The sequence below is a fragment of the Netta rufina genome (assembly GCF_964035555.1).
Source record: "Netta rufina genome assembly, chromosome: 5".
NCBI lineage: Eukaryota > Metazoa > Chordata > Aves > Anseriformes > Anatidae > Netta > Netta rufina.
In genome coordinates this window covers 32,493,400-32,508,408 of record NC_140128.1, presented here as the reverse complement: position 1 = coordinate 32,508,408, position 15,009 = coordinate 32,493,400, and the positions used below count along the sequence as shown (strand labels likewise).

General features: G+C 41.4%; 1 long non-coding RNA gene across 1 annotated transcript; it reads left to right on the top strand.

Moving 5' to 3' along the window:
- The first annotated feature begins 2,065 nt into the window (after positions 1–2,065).
- LOC311209618 lies at positions 2,066–10,684 on the top strand. The gene is made up of 4 exons (XR_014618439.1): positions 2,066–2,190; positions 5,033–5,069; positions 5,635–5,861; positions 7,051–10,684. It is a non-coding gene; the product is annotated as an uncharacterized lncRNA (long non-coding RNA).
- The last annotated feature ends 4,325 nt before the right edge of the window (positions 10,685–15,009 follow it).

The window sequence follows — 15,009 nt, the reverse complement described above, 5'->3', positions numbered from 1 at the left end:
TACTCTCAAATGTGTATTTCCTTTGTTCTTGGTTCCTTGAATCATTACTTGTGTTCAATAATAACATGCAAGTCTCTGAAGGATTTTTGATTTGTTTTAAATTAAGGACTTGCGAAGTGAAATGTTGCACTTTGTTTTGCAGAGTGCAGCATAACAAGTCCAGAAAGAAATGTAAATTAAAAACCTCTGCGTGTGAAATGGTTTTGACTGTCATGTAAAATAGGAATGTAACAATGTTAACAGAAAAGTTTTATTTTTTTTTTTTTGTAGGCATTGTGATCTGCTTTAAAGTAAGTGTTGCACTCTTATTTTCTGGCTATATAGCTGTAACCTACAGTTGTGCCTTATTGTCCCAGTGAGACTGGATATTGTATTTATCAATCCATAAATAAAACCTTCCACTGTATAAATAAATGAAAATAAAATCCCTGTATGGTAACTGCTGATTGTCTGACTAAAGAGATTAAATAGTACTAGAATAGTGCTAGTTGGCCTTACGGTTCAGTTGTTAAAACTTAGTGTGTTCTCATTATTAACAAAAATCCTACACTCCACTAGTAGCGTGGAAGAAACTAGTGCAAAACAGGACCTGCAGAAGAGGACATGCACTTATGATACTACAGTATGGATCCCATAACAACACGAGCTTCACATTTCTCCATAGTTCCAGACAAGGTGTGTGGCTTTGGTTCTGTTTGTCTCCTTAGTGGTGTTCCTACAGAGGACTATACAGTGCCAGAAATAGTTTGTGAAGAAGTCTGTCCTCTTAAGTCCCCAGCTTAGAGGTCAAGATATGTTTGCTAACATGCTTTTATGTCAACTCAGACTCTAAGTGCATGGGAGCGGAATCTAACTTTGCTGTTAGCTCTACAAATTGTCTGGAAGCCACAGGGACTGAAAAGCTAAAGGAGGGCAAGCTTAAGCTTGTAGAATCCTGTGGTTTTTTTTTTTTTCCTCAGTTTTCTTCGAAGTCTATAGACTTCAAACATAGTTTCAAAGATAGTTAAGTCTTCAAGATGCTAAGATTTTTATCTTGCTTTGAGAAGGTGCTGACAGGAGTGTTGTTAGTAACCTTCCTGAGGAAAAGACTTCAAAAAGAACGTGCCCTTTAGTAGCCAAGGATAAACTACAGAAACGTGATTTGCTGGTTTCAGAGCTCAGGCTGCCTGCAACTGAATATCTTATTTACTGTACTAGTCTGTGTATTTGACTTGTGAATTAAAATGTGGTAGTTGATAAGGGGGTTTTACAGAATAGGTGTTAGTTGTGATGGATTTTAAGCTGAACATAAATGAAGCAGTTCCCTAAAGTCTAATTTCTAGCATAAAACGAACGAATTTGATCACAGGCTTGGCTTGTAAAGAAGGGAAGTAAAAATAATGTTAAGTTCCCTGACTTGTAAAGGGAAAAAATAAAGGTCTGCATTCGATGCTTTGAAGGTACAACTTCAGTTATAACTGCTGCGTAGATGGGATATGGATGTAATGCTGCCGTGGATGTGATGTTTAAGTTGGCAGCAGGGTTTTATTTGGGGTGGGGATGGGCACTAAACTGCCACCCCGTAAAGCGGGCGTTACAGGGCTGAGGACGTCAGAAGGTTCCAGCAGCGCGGGCCGTTAGCACCGCATCGCCGCTGCCTGCGGGTGGTCCTCGGCGTTCGTCAGGGGGTAAGCGCAGCTCAAGTATAAGATTATTGCTGCTCTAACCCAAAATAGATAAATAAAGGCAGCAAGTACCACAGACACCGCCGCCGTGACGGGAGGCGGGCCCGCGGGGCGCTCGGGGTGTCCCTGAGGGGATGCAGGGCCCCCTCAGCGCCTGGCGGCCCCTTTAAATCCCCTCAGAGGTCACCGGAGGATTCTCCTCCGGCCGGCCCCGCCCGCGCGGCTGCAGCCACTCGCTTGGCAGCCGTGTGCCCGCCGCGCGGCCAATCGGAGGGGAAAGCCTCGCGGAGGGGCGGTGAGCCTCCGCGATGGACGGCGCTGCCGACCAATCAGCCGCGAAGCCTGGCGGGTAGACTCGCGGGAGCGGCGCCCGATAGGCTGGCGGCCGAGGGGGCGGGTCCGGCGTCGCCTGGGCGCCGAGAGCCCCCCGCCGGGTGGCCGGGGTGAGGAGGGGAAGATGGCGGCGTGAGCGCAGCGGGCGGAGCGGCCGGGGCCGGCCGGGCCCCGCGGCTCGGGCCGCGCTCAGGTGAGCGCCCGCCGCCGCCCGAGGGGCCGGGCGCGGCCGGGCGGGGGCAGCGGGCGCGGCCGGGCGGCTCCCGGCCTCCCGCTGCGCTGGGGGCCCGGGCTGCGAGCGGGGCCGGCCGCCGCCCTCACCCCTCAGGGGCCGGCCGGGAGGGCCGCGGGGCTGCGGCGCGCTGAGGGGAGCGGGGGCAGCGCGGGGCGGCTGCCGGGGCTTTCCCTGAGGCAGCGCCTGCACGCCCGGCTCTGGGGCGCCCGGAGGTGCTCGGGCGGCACGCTCGGAGTGCCCTGCGGCACGGAGCGGTGCTGGTCGGGTCCGTGTTGTGAGCGGGGGGAGCCCTCCTGAAACCGGAGGGATCCATCCAGCGTGGGAGTCCTCGCGGTTTATGTCTTAGAGCAGCGCTTGAGAATTCTGGTTCATCGCGTTATCCTGAGTGGCTGCATTTTCAGTGTGAATGTCAGGTAAAAGTTAAAAAAAAATAATAATAATTAAAGCACCTAAACGAGAAGCACAGCTTCAGATCCTGAAGAGACGTGGTCTGTTATCCTACATAAGCGATAAAGAAGGTGTTTGTAACCGATAAAATAACTCAAAAGAAACGTAACAAGTGTGGTTGTGGCAGCTACTTCTGAAAGTGGTAGCCGCTTATGAGAAAATTTTCCAAAGGAATATTTTACCGTGTGCTATATTACATATCTGTTCTTTGTGCTATGTTATTCACCTGGTAATAGCAGCTCGCGGGCAACACAGCATTAAGGCACAGTGTGCTGCTGCTGGTGAATGCCTGCGTGTACAGGTCTGCGTGTGAGCTGTTAGAATATGCCAAGGGATTTGCCTTTGGCACGTTACATACAAAGATAACTCTGCTTTATGCTATAGTTAGAAGAATAATAAGCTGTCAACTTTCTTTCATGTGAAGTTATACAGTATTTTTAGCAGTAAGTAAGTACACTTGGATTAATATTTATTCTTAATTGCTTTGAATGCTTAAGAACTGTAAGAATTAGCATCAAAAAAATAACCAGAGTTTTCTGTTACCCTGGCTATGTCAAACCAACTCTGTGCAGTGCTTTAAAATTTTGCTCACAGTGCTGTGAGCCTGTGCAATACAGAGATTTGCAGGAGTAGGCTGTGTCTCTTACGATGGTAACCTCTCATCTCAAGGGTGTCAAAAAGCAGGGGCCAACTAAGGCTAAGCATTCTGCCTGAATCCGTGAAGAGTCTGGAGTCTCTCTTGAACACCTCCCACGTTCATTCTTAAAAACTTGAAACGGAACGAGGTTTGAAAGGAGTCTTGATGTGTTGGCGGTTAGCTGAATGCAAGATACAGAGGCCCACACAGTCTTTGGAGGATTGATTTACAAAAAAAAGAAAAAAAAAAACTCTCTAAAATGGGATGTGCAGGTAGGGATGTTTCTTTGCTTAAACAGCATTCAAAGAGCCCTTCGGTGTGTGTATTGTGGAATAGAAATCTCAGCTGTAAAATGGTTGTCTCCTGCTGTAGGAAGTATTATTATTATTCCTACCCTATTGTGCTAAAAGCATAGGAAATACGCATTGGAAACCTCATAGGAGGAGAGGGTGAATTTATTTAAAATAAAAAGTGAAACAAAACAGGTTACAGTGTCTTAGGCTCATAATCTCATAAGCAATGCCCAAGACATCTATCTGCCAGCCAGGCATCATAGCAGAGGTGTTTAAGCCATGTGTCCAGCAGTCAGGGGCCCCTTGCAGAGGACAAGGGACATCAGCGTGTCCTCTGGACTCCCAGGTTGGTGACTTCTGTGTTCCCAATAAGCCCTAGTGTACACTGTTGGAGGTGACTGTGACCTGTGTCTCCACCCTGTCCCTCTCTGTATCCAGATCTGTGCATCTTCTAAAATTGCAGGGGGATGTGCTGGGGTTTGGAGGAATTGCTATGTGGGGTCCTGGCAACACAAGCCCTCCTGAGAGCCCTGTCCTTCTTCTGTGTCCTGTTTGGAGCCTCCGTGTCCAGGCACTCCCTTTCTTTCTCCAGTTCTACTACAGTTTGCTCTAGTGCTGCATAGAGTGGATTTAGATACCTTTTTAAAAGTAGAGAGAGAGGTGGGGGCAAGTGACAGTGTAGAGAGGTAACACTGGGAAATTTTTGGAACCATTTTGGAAAGCCAGATCTGTTGGGTAACTTAAAACTGCGTTAGGGGTGTGATGAAACTTAGTAGCATAGCTGCATACTCTTCATTGTAGTATCCCTTCCGTTTGTCATGTGCTGGTTGTGTCAGTAGATTGACTTTATTTTCCCCCCAAAGTTTGTGGAAATTAACTTGTAGTTACTGTAGAGCAAAAGAAATATGACTGCCCAATAGGTCAAAACAAGACTTTAGTTATTTTGAAGGTGTAGAATGAGTGAAAGAAAACCTAACTTTTCAAAGATTGGCACTGGGAATTGTCTCATTTCCATCAGCCTGATATGTAAGCTTATGTATGATATGTAACTGATAATTGTCAAATTAATTTTTTTGTGAATCGTTTGGTTCCTTAATGTCTTGAGGTCTCATAGTGCTTGTCAGGTTCTTGGGGGAGGACTTGAATTGGGTGGGTGAGAACTGACGACAAGAGGATGGAACAAGATCTTGGATCGTCGCTACTTAGGTGTGACTCACTTGACCATCCTTTTCCTTATTCTGAAAGAGGAGCGTGGCTGTAAACATTTGAAAAGTAACATCAACATGTTTAGTGTAGACCATCTGACAATGTTAGCTGGTTCCCAGAAGGTATAGATAATCTGCTGTGCCTTGTGCATGTAATGATCTGTTATCTGAAGAGCTTCATAGATACGAATTTAATTTGTTCATCTCTTTCTTTCTAGGTTCCCCAAAGAGAATGTTGAATGGTGAAAAATGATGGTGAGTAAAGCCATAAGGTTATTTAGGTACTAAATACACAATACTAAACTTGTCACTTTTCTTTCCCTTCCCCTTCTTTTTTTTCTTTACCAAGAAATCAGTTATTGAAATTTTATTTTTTCTTAGGACACTCAGAGAACTGGAATGCTGCCACAGTGTCAACTTTCAGCTTGTGCTTGACTTGAAATAAACCTTTACTTAACTATATATATTTTAACAAAAATAAATGCTTTGAAAGTTACAGAACACCTGTTCCATGCTGTCATTTTACTTTGCTAAGAGACACTAATTGTGCAATTGCATTAGCTTAGAGTAGTGATCTTAAAGGTTTGTTATTTGTTAAACACTAGGAGTGGAAGAACAATAATGTAACCAAATTTCAGTTATCAAGTCGAAGAAAGTAAATTCAAAAATTCTTAGGATAACGATCAAAATCTAAAATTTCAATTTATTTATTTATTTCCCCAGTAAATTAAGCAAAGATATTCTGGTAGTTAAGGTATATAACAGAGTGTTAGATTCTATCCTTGGCTCTGCTACAAACCTTTTACATGTTTTGTTGCAGCTCCGCAGGTCTGCTTTTCCCCACCTTCATATCAAGAGTAAGATCCATCAGCATGGGCATGGATGGTCAAGCTTATGATCAGCTGAAGTATTTGAGTGCCTCGGAGAGCAAGTGATGGTGACGTGTGATGTTTTGCCATTTCCATAGTCTACTCACTACTTCTAACACAGGAGTTGAAAATTATCGCCAGAAGATTATTTCTGAACTTGATCAACTAAAGGATTAAGGTAATTAGAATAATAAAAGGAAGTCAACAAAAGGCCAGAGAAAAGAGAGGAAGGAGGTAGAAAATATGATGTGTCCTCATGCACGTATATTTGAGAAAGAAAAACCAAAGAAAACATTTCCTCTCTCACATCACTCGTTGTACAGGAGAGTGGTAGGTTTGTTTTTTTTTTTTTTCCTGGCACTATGCAGAATTGCATTCATGTTACCTTTTAATCCAAGCTGGCATCAAACTTAAAGGAAAAAATCCATGTGTTAACAGTTTCTGTGACTAGACAGTACCAGGTGTGCTACTGGTGAAAGGCCAGGAGGTCAGTGACAAGACAGTGGTTGTTGAAGTATGTCTACACTGTGGACAAGAGGGGCAAAAAAAAAAAAAAAGGACCTAATCTGTGGATTTTACAGCTGTCATAAGCGTGTTTTTCATCTACAGCACTGACAGTGTTGTAGTAATTAGGTGATTGTTTGTAGTCTCTTTGAATTGTGACCCACTATAGCAGAACTTATTCTCTCTGTGTGCAATGCCATTACACCTTGTCCTAAATGGTACTGGAGGACCATTATAAGGTCTCCCCAGAGCCTTCTCTTCTCCGGATTGGGATCAACTCTTTATCAGGGAGCATAGTGTTAGGACAAGGGGTATATTCGGAAGAAATTCTTTACTCAGAGGGTGGTGAGGCACAGGAACAGGTTGCCCAGAGAAGCTGTGGCTGCCCCATCCCTGAAGGTGTTCCAGGCCAGGCTGGATGGGGCTTTTGGCAACCTGGTCTGGTGGGAGGTGTCCCTGCCCATGGCAGCGGGGTTGGAACCAGATGATCTTTAAGGTTTCTTCCAATCCAGACCATTTGATGATTCTGTGTGTGTTTAGGTGAATACCTCAGTATTGCCGTGTTACGTGTCAGAGCCACAGTTATGAAGCCTCAGAGCTTGTTAACACCAGTATATTTTTGGGTGCACTGCTTCTGAGTAGGCATATAGTTCAGCATTTCTGTAGTATTGCATTAGCCAGCTTATGGACATGCACAGTTAGATATAAAACCTTATAGAACAGGGGACTATTGCAGTCTGTGAAGCCAACTTTTTTTTCCGTTAGGCTCAGATTTTTAAAGTAATGAACCAGCAGGCATTTTAATGTCAAATGTATTTTATTCTGTTTCCTGACCTCTCCTCTCTTTCATTTTGGAATTCCAGATCCTTGCTGAAATTTAAGAAGATGATAGTCCTGTTGCTTGCTCCTAGGCTGTGAGATGTGGACATGTCTCTCCTAGCAAGCAAAAACTTGTCCTTCACTTCCATGGAGCTGCATGAACAAAGATCTCTTCACTTCCTGCGTCAACCATCTCACCCAATGCTTAATTCCCCAGATGACTTCTCCCACAGAAGCAACCCCGCTGCTGTATCAAAACTCAAAAGCAGAGTAACAGAAATCAGCGTTTGTTTCCCTGAAGAAATGTCTTCTGTGCCAGCTCTTCATCCAGCTTTCTGCATTCTGTTTTAAAATGAGAAAAACTTGGAAATCAGATGGATGTGGAAGCTGATGTTCTGATATCTATCTCCTTCTTCATTTTAGGAAGGATAAGTTCTTCACTGTGTCATACTGGAATTCCTGGCATATATAGTGTCTGCATGCATTGCCATGCCAAACTTGACATGTATGAAAAGTTTAAGCAGGAAACGAGGACATATTTTCTGCTCTGACATACAGAAGAAACTTAGCAAACAATTGGAGAAGTCCCATTACAGGTATTTTGTAGCCCAGGAACCTGGCTTGACTTTGTAGATAGATGTCTTGATGTCAACTCACATAAAGCAGCTAATGCAGAGGAACAAAAGCAGAATCACCTTGTCTATAGCGTGTAACAGCATCATCCCAATCTGTGATCAAAATGTAGATTTGCATGTGTAAACCCACGTAAGTGCTGGATATGAAGAGCTTGCACCAGAAGGAGAAAGTACTCTGCTCCACTTCATTTTTAGCAAAGAAAAATGAAGCTTTAAAGACCTTCAGGGTTACAGGATAATGATTAGGTTTGTGTTACATCATTCTCTCCTTCTGGCTTTTTATAAATCCTTAGCAGCAAAAGGAACATTCTACAGTTGAAAAGATGGGGCAGAATTTCTTTCTTTATTTAAAGAAATTAACTGGTGGGATGGAAGAGACCGGAGGTGTAAAGTTGCGGTTTGTCCGCTCAGCTTCCTTTCCACAGTTTCAGCTTTTCATACTGCTGATGGAATCAGATACTTTTTATTCTTCTGTGACTGAGAACTGAGATGACCTGTATGTTTCCATCATCTAGGCCCGGTAGAACGAGCTGGTAGCCATGTAAGAGGTATGGCTTGACGGAGAGCAGAAATGCTTAGGCCGGGCCTTTTTCTGGTTCCCCCTATTCCTTCCCAATCTAAGGCGCTATCTGTTGTTCTTATGTTTACACAAGATTCTTTGTCTACATCATTTGTGATTATATAGGATATTCTTGATCATTCTGAGGTGGGAGTTTGTACTGTTCACATGCTCCTTGCTATGGTATGGTATATGGCAAGTAAGGTTTCTTGGCAAAAAGAAATCTCCATTTCAAGTCTGGAGCTCTTACTGCACCTTAATCCACACTTGTGATTTAGAAAATGTGATTTACTAGCTTAAAATATTTTAAAATTTGGATCAAATAAAGATATATAGGTTCTGTTAATAGGTTTGGGGAAATAATAGCATGGTCGGGGGGTGGAGTGTTTTTTTGTTTTGGTTTGTTGTATTTTTCATTTTAGAAAACTGCTGGAGAGAGCCAGACAGCCTGAAAATGGCTGAAAAAGCCAACAGTTGAAATCCTTTTTAAATCTTCATGGTAGATTGCGAGGGCAGCATTGTGATACTTAAAATGTAGTGGAATTTTATGGGGACCACATTCCACAGCAGAGTAAGGATGAGTGTTGGTGGTGATCCTGGTCTTTGGGGTAAAGTTAGATCTGTGTATAGACTTGCATTGTAACAGTAAGATTTAATGACAGCTTTATCCATTGTTTGTTTCCAAGAAGCAAAGATCAGACATGAAAGCTAAGGAGAGTAGGAAAGGCACTGTGTATCAAAATAATGCCAACTGTAATGAGCAGAGAGGTGCACTAAAATTGTATGCAACATTGCAATGAGCCGTTTCTTTTATTAGTTTAGATGAGTTACGTTAATCCTGGTGAGGCAACCACCAACTTGGCCTGATTTCTTTTAAGAATATAGGATGTCTTTGCTGAAAATGGTCTGAATTTTCTGGTTTTAGACGCAACTAGAAAAGCACACTTAATTTTAGGTCCTGCTTTTGTTGAAACCAATAGGATTTAATGTAGATGTCTGTAGAAGCAGGATCCATCTCTAAGTGATGGAAAATACCTTTAATATCATAGGATTATATGTTGTTGGAAGGTATCTGGTATAGGAAACATCTGATCCTAAATGTGGGAAATTCCTTTTCTTCCTTTTGCCCATACTTGTCCTTCCGACATTAGAGCTAGCAGTTGTTTCTTGCATAGCTGGGTGACAAAATACTTGGGGGACAGGAATGTATTTTTATCTTCTGTGGATATGTACAAAAACTAAGAATTTTTCTGACTAGAGAGTGGACAATTCACGTTACTTGATTTCCACATCCATAAGAATAACCCTCAACATTTTGTAACCCTGCATTGTAACAACAACAACAAACCTACAATTTTTTCCTGACTCCTAACCCAGATAACGTAAGAACATAAGCTTTCAAGTTTACTTTTAGAACATAACATTTTTAGCAGGGCTAAAGATCTGTGGCTTTCACAGAACCAATACTCCAACAATGCATGCCCAGAAGACCCCCACAGCCGTACCTTTCCAGCCAGCTTCTTTATAAAAGTGCTGTGTTAGGAAATGCTGCCTCAGCCTACCTACTTTTTCTTGCTCCACTTTTTCTCTATGTTGGTTGGAAATCTTCCCATGTGAAAGATTACAAAAACAAGGGGCATGTGCAATAGATCATATATATATACATATATATATTTTAATACTTGTGGACAAAATGATGTTACAAGTTGTTTGAAAACAACAAAATCACCAATGTCTTCCATTTTGAGATGTGTATAGTTCCATAAGCATTAGTGCTTTGTAGCAAACAGTAGTGCCATGTTAGGATCAGTGCATGAGCCTAGTAGTATTTTTACAATTTCAGAGTGACAAATTTATTAATAAGCAGTGATGATAATGTAATTAACAATAGAAAGGATACAGTAGAAATGTCACAAACATGGTCTAAATATGCAGTATCCTCCCTGTGACAGTGGTAATGCTATCTTTAGAAAGTGAATGCATTCACTTAATGGGCTTCATAGAGTCATATTTAACTTTGTTTTTAGTATTTCTGTCCAACTGCAATAGTAAACTAGTGTATGTAAGCGTCCAGAATTCTCATCTCTGTCACCAGTGATTCTTTTCATTTTAGTCTTTGTTGAAGGTGTTTTCTTCTATGAGCAGCATTTTCCATTTAATTATTACCCATCCTACGATATACTCAGAATTAAGAATGTGATAAAGAGTTTGTGTGTGTTTTGTGCACATCTCTACTACCTTAATATTATTTACAAAATCTGTTAAGTAGGAAAAAAAAAACAACAAATCCAATTACATAATTATTAAAACCAGTTAAACATTATCCTTTTCATCTACTAAGTTAGTTACTGGTTGCAAAATGCTTTCTTCCAATTATAAGTAGAATACTTTTGTCCATTATTGCAGGAATGGAAAACCTTTTTTTTTTTTTTTTTCCTGAAGTTCTATTGAATCTTTTAACACCTTTGGTGGATCCTGCATTTACACACATCTTAATAAGAGAGAATATAATAGGATTAAGGGCTGTTGAAAACCAACATTGCAGACTGCATCTGTTCAGCAGGCTATATCTAGTCATAGATTCCCCACCCCTGTATTGTTGAGAATTCAATATCCTGTGTTTTGGGTAACTTCCAGTATTGCTTTCCAGCTCTAATCTCAAATTTAATAACTTACGTCTCTCCCTCTGCTTTTTTCAGAAGGAAAGTTTAGACCAGGAAATGTTCAAATGATTTAGCATGCAATGGGCAGCTTGGACTGGTGAAATAAGAGACTGGTATGATTCCTGAGATGAGTGATGCTCTGTGGATGGCATTCTCTCATTTCCTAGGAAAAAATAAGTCTTATTTGATACCAGTGTTGCTCTTCACGCATTTCTTTTACAAGAACAAAATTCTCTGTCACTTTAGAGAGGATACTGCATCTTTTTTCCCTGAGACCTGCCTGTAAATGGCCACTAGGAGGAGGGAGGGAATGGGTAGCTTGGTTTTGTAATTTTAATAGGATGTATCGCTAAAGTAATTAATCAAGTAGCATGTTCTTTGGTGCAAAACCAGTAATCCTTGCAGAGTTAATGTATGTAACAAATCCCCCACCCCGACCCTCTGCATCTAATAAGTTTTCAAGAAAACTGGGTGGTTGGGCCATTTACAGCAGAGCTCTGGGGGACCTGTGCTCAGAGTTAGGTTCAATTCTGAACAGAAGTAGCTGTACCATTGAATAAAGTAGTTTAGTGCTTGGGAGAATCAATTGAAAAATACCTCTGAAACTGGAATGCAAAATAGCACAGTATGTAGGGGGAAGAATCCCTGATGCAAACAAAGCCATAAGATGATTTAATAAGAAAATAGAACTTTAGTAGCAATAACTGTTTTGCATGTGATAGTAAATAACTTGCATTAGCAAGACTGTACAGTAGAGTAGGTGGGTAATAACCAAATAAGTTTGTGGTGCTCTGTGCTGCAGGGAGTTGCATGAAAAGTCTCTTTTCCTAAGATGGGTGAATTCCTCTTAATGTTCCTCTCATTGGAGGGAATTTGGCACTTGAATACTTAGTTAATGAACCTGATATTAGAAAACAAACTGTTTAGCTTTGTCACACATCTGAAGCACTGTCAGGGAGTGCTGGGGGAAGCACAGACAGTTCTTTCTGAAAGGGTAGCTTGTTTCCCTTTTTTATAGTCTAGCACTTGCTCAGTTTTTCTGAGGGGAAACTAAACCCTTCCAAATACTGGACTGTGGAAAGAACTTGGTTCTGAAGTTAGAATGCATTTTATTGCAGGTGGTACTTATTTTTGTTTAAAAAGACCAACCTGAAATAGCAACAGGCCTTTTAAAAAAAACCACACATTATCTAATTATTTGACACTGAAAACATCTGTTCATTCCAAAGGACAATTGTAGGATACTAAAAATGTTACCCTGCAGCAAAAATAATTTTAGACTTGCTAAACACTCTGTTTCAAGCCATTGATTTCTGTTAATGCCTGAAGTTTTGCAGAGACAAGTACGGTGAAGCCTCCGGTAACAGAAAGGGATATTGATTTACAGCTGTAGCCTCTGCACCAGCAAAGTATCTGCGATCAAAGGGTTACATAGAAGAGCCCCAGAAGTGCTAAAATGTCCATAGTTGATGCTGTTTTCCGTGCAGATACATGATCTATAGAGACAGCATGGCCCAGCAGATAATAGCGTGTTCCTAACAGAAGCGTTGCATCAGAAGTTGAGATCTATCTGACTAGATTTCTTCTAGAAAGTTGAAGGAGTTTGAAATGTAACTTCCAGCTGAAGGGAAGCCTCTGATGTTCTGAAATTCCATAGGTGAAGCCTTCTGGCTCTTTGTAAGTTGATAGTGGGACTGGTAAGGGCTGTGAGTGTTTCTACAGCGTAATGTAATTAAGATAAGCATGAGCATACCTAAATTAAGTGTTGGCTAATATGTGTATGAAAAACCAACTGATCTGGAAAGTTATAATCAGCTTAAATTCCAGCTATTGTATTATTGATAAACTTGGAAGCTGGCCACAGGGAACCTTAATTTGATTGTGATCTGATTACATTAAATAAATTATAACTTTCTTGTAGTCTGTGGTCAGCAAGTACATTTACATAATGAATTAATAATGAAAACATGGTCACGTTCAGACTTCAGAAGTATGAACTTTGCGGCTGAGTAGAAATTTTCAAGGCTTTATTCATTTAGAGAAGGGGGTAGGAAGGGAAATGGAGACTGATGTAACCAGGCGAGCTATCTGCGTATTCTTCCCAGTTCAGATTTAATAGTGATCTGAATTCCATGGGGTACTATATTAGAAATCAGTATTCACAGCCACAAAGGAAACCCCATTGCCTTTCAGCTGTCATACTATGGCATGCCTTTTGCTCCAAACCCCTTGATTTCACTGCTGCTAAAACTAAGTAGCAGTGCTACATGCTCCCACACTGCAGCGTGGGGTATCAAAAGTGCAGTGACCGCTACTGCCATGACCCCGCTGGCATTACTGAATGCAGGTGATACGTGTGGGTACTGTCCCTTACCCAGTGGTTCTGCTGTAGAAGATGTAGCCAGTACTTGTGTTGGGAATTGCAGCTTGAGGATTGCAACTTCTGCAACTGAGCATAATTATCAAATTTAGGACAAAAAAAAATGGTTTGCAGACAACTTGATAGTGAGTGACAACAAATTGTACCTTGCTTCAGGACATTGACACTTTATGCAAGGGTTACATTGACAAGAGCTGACAGTGGTTTTGAGCAGAGAAGGGTGGAAGAGAAGAGTTTTTGATGGATAACCAATTTTACCAATAACAACTTCCCTAGGAAAGAGTTTTGTCTTCCTTCAAAACCTAATAATCCTGCTTGCTGTTCAGGTACAGAGCTGCATAAATGGCAGTTCGAGTTAGATTCCCCTGCTTTTCTTTTACTGAATGATCCAGCGTATTGCCCCTATAGCACTTTGGCACACAAAAGCCAGCAGTCGAACCAGGGTGTCTCATTTAACAGTGCAGAACACTACCCAGGAATTCTGCTTTCTATTCCCTTTCAGTCTGCTCAGCACTTATCTCCTGAGTTTTAGAGAAAGCGTTGGTGTACTTGACGTAAGCAAGGAGCGTGTTTCCGTCTCTGAGCCTATGTACCAGGTTATAGGATAGACAGATTCCCTAAGGCTTTACATTTAAGGTTAAAGATAAAAAGGTAACTTACTGTTCAGTGTGTCCTGTGTAAGTCTTATCTGCTTCTTTCCTCTTCCCCTCCAAACGAGTGTGTTTGCAGGTCAAATAAAAGAAGGCCAGTTTGTGATGCCTTAGGCGTAAAGAAGTGCATGGAGAAACTGAAGGAAAGTGGCACAGGCCCACAAACCAAATCTTAGAGCTAGTATTCTAATTATGCATGATTCAAAATGTCTAGTGTAATGTAGTTATTACCAGTAAATTGAGATATGCATTTATACATAACGAAGCAATAGGAATTAATATACCAATAGCTTGAACTTCCTGCTTTGATTCTCAAACTTTGATTCTCAAACTGTTTTTTTGTTTTTTTTTTTGTCGTTAATTTTTTTTTTTAGAGAATGTGCTGCCTCTGTAGAGAAAGGGGCAGAATGTATAGATAGGGACAGAAGCATGGCACCAAAACTGTAAATCAGGAACCAGGATCAGCAGAACTCGCCTTTATAACCTCTTGTCTGGTTCATTTTAGTGCCCTGAGCATGTAAAAAGCAGGGCATGGACTAAGCATGTTTAAGGGCGAGATGAGGTTTCTCACCTGCTGCAGCTGTAGCAAGGAAAAGGGTGCAGAGTTTCTTTCAAGGTGCAGGGGGGGAGCAACTGGTAAAAACCCACAGTAACAGAAACAACGGACTCAAATTGAGTGTAGTATTTGCCAGACAGTAGGTGATAAGCTTGTGCATAGTGAGAGAAATTATTTGGAGAAGACTGAAATTAATAAGCACAGTACAAATATTTCAGGTGTTGAATAGCTTTTTAATAGACAGTATTTTCAGGTAACTCTCTAGCCACATAGGCAGCTGTACTGAAGCATACTGGTACCAGCCAGCAATAATGGCACCTGCAGGAACGAACCTGAGAATACTGGTAATCTTGTATATTTTTTAAGTTCTTTGACAAAGAGATTTTTAAAAACAGAAAATGAGATTTGATCACTGAAGGTCTTTATCTTCTGCAACACAGGTTGCAATATAGTCTTTTGTTTCTTTATTTCACGTATTAAATATAAGGGAATTTGGGTGCCATTTTTCCGTAAACTTTTACTGTGCTCTCTGTAATATTTTCCAAGTCTTATAGTGGGTA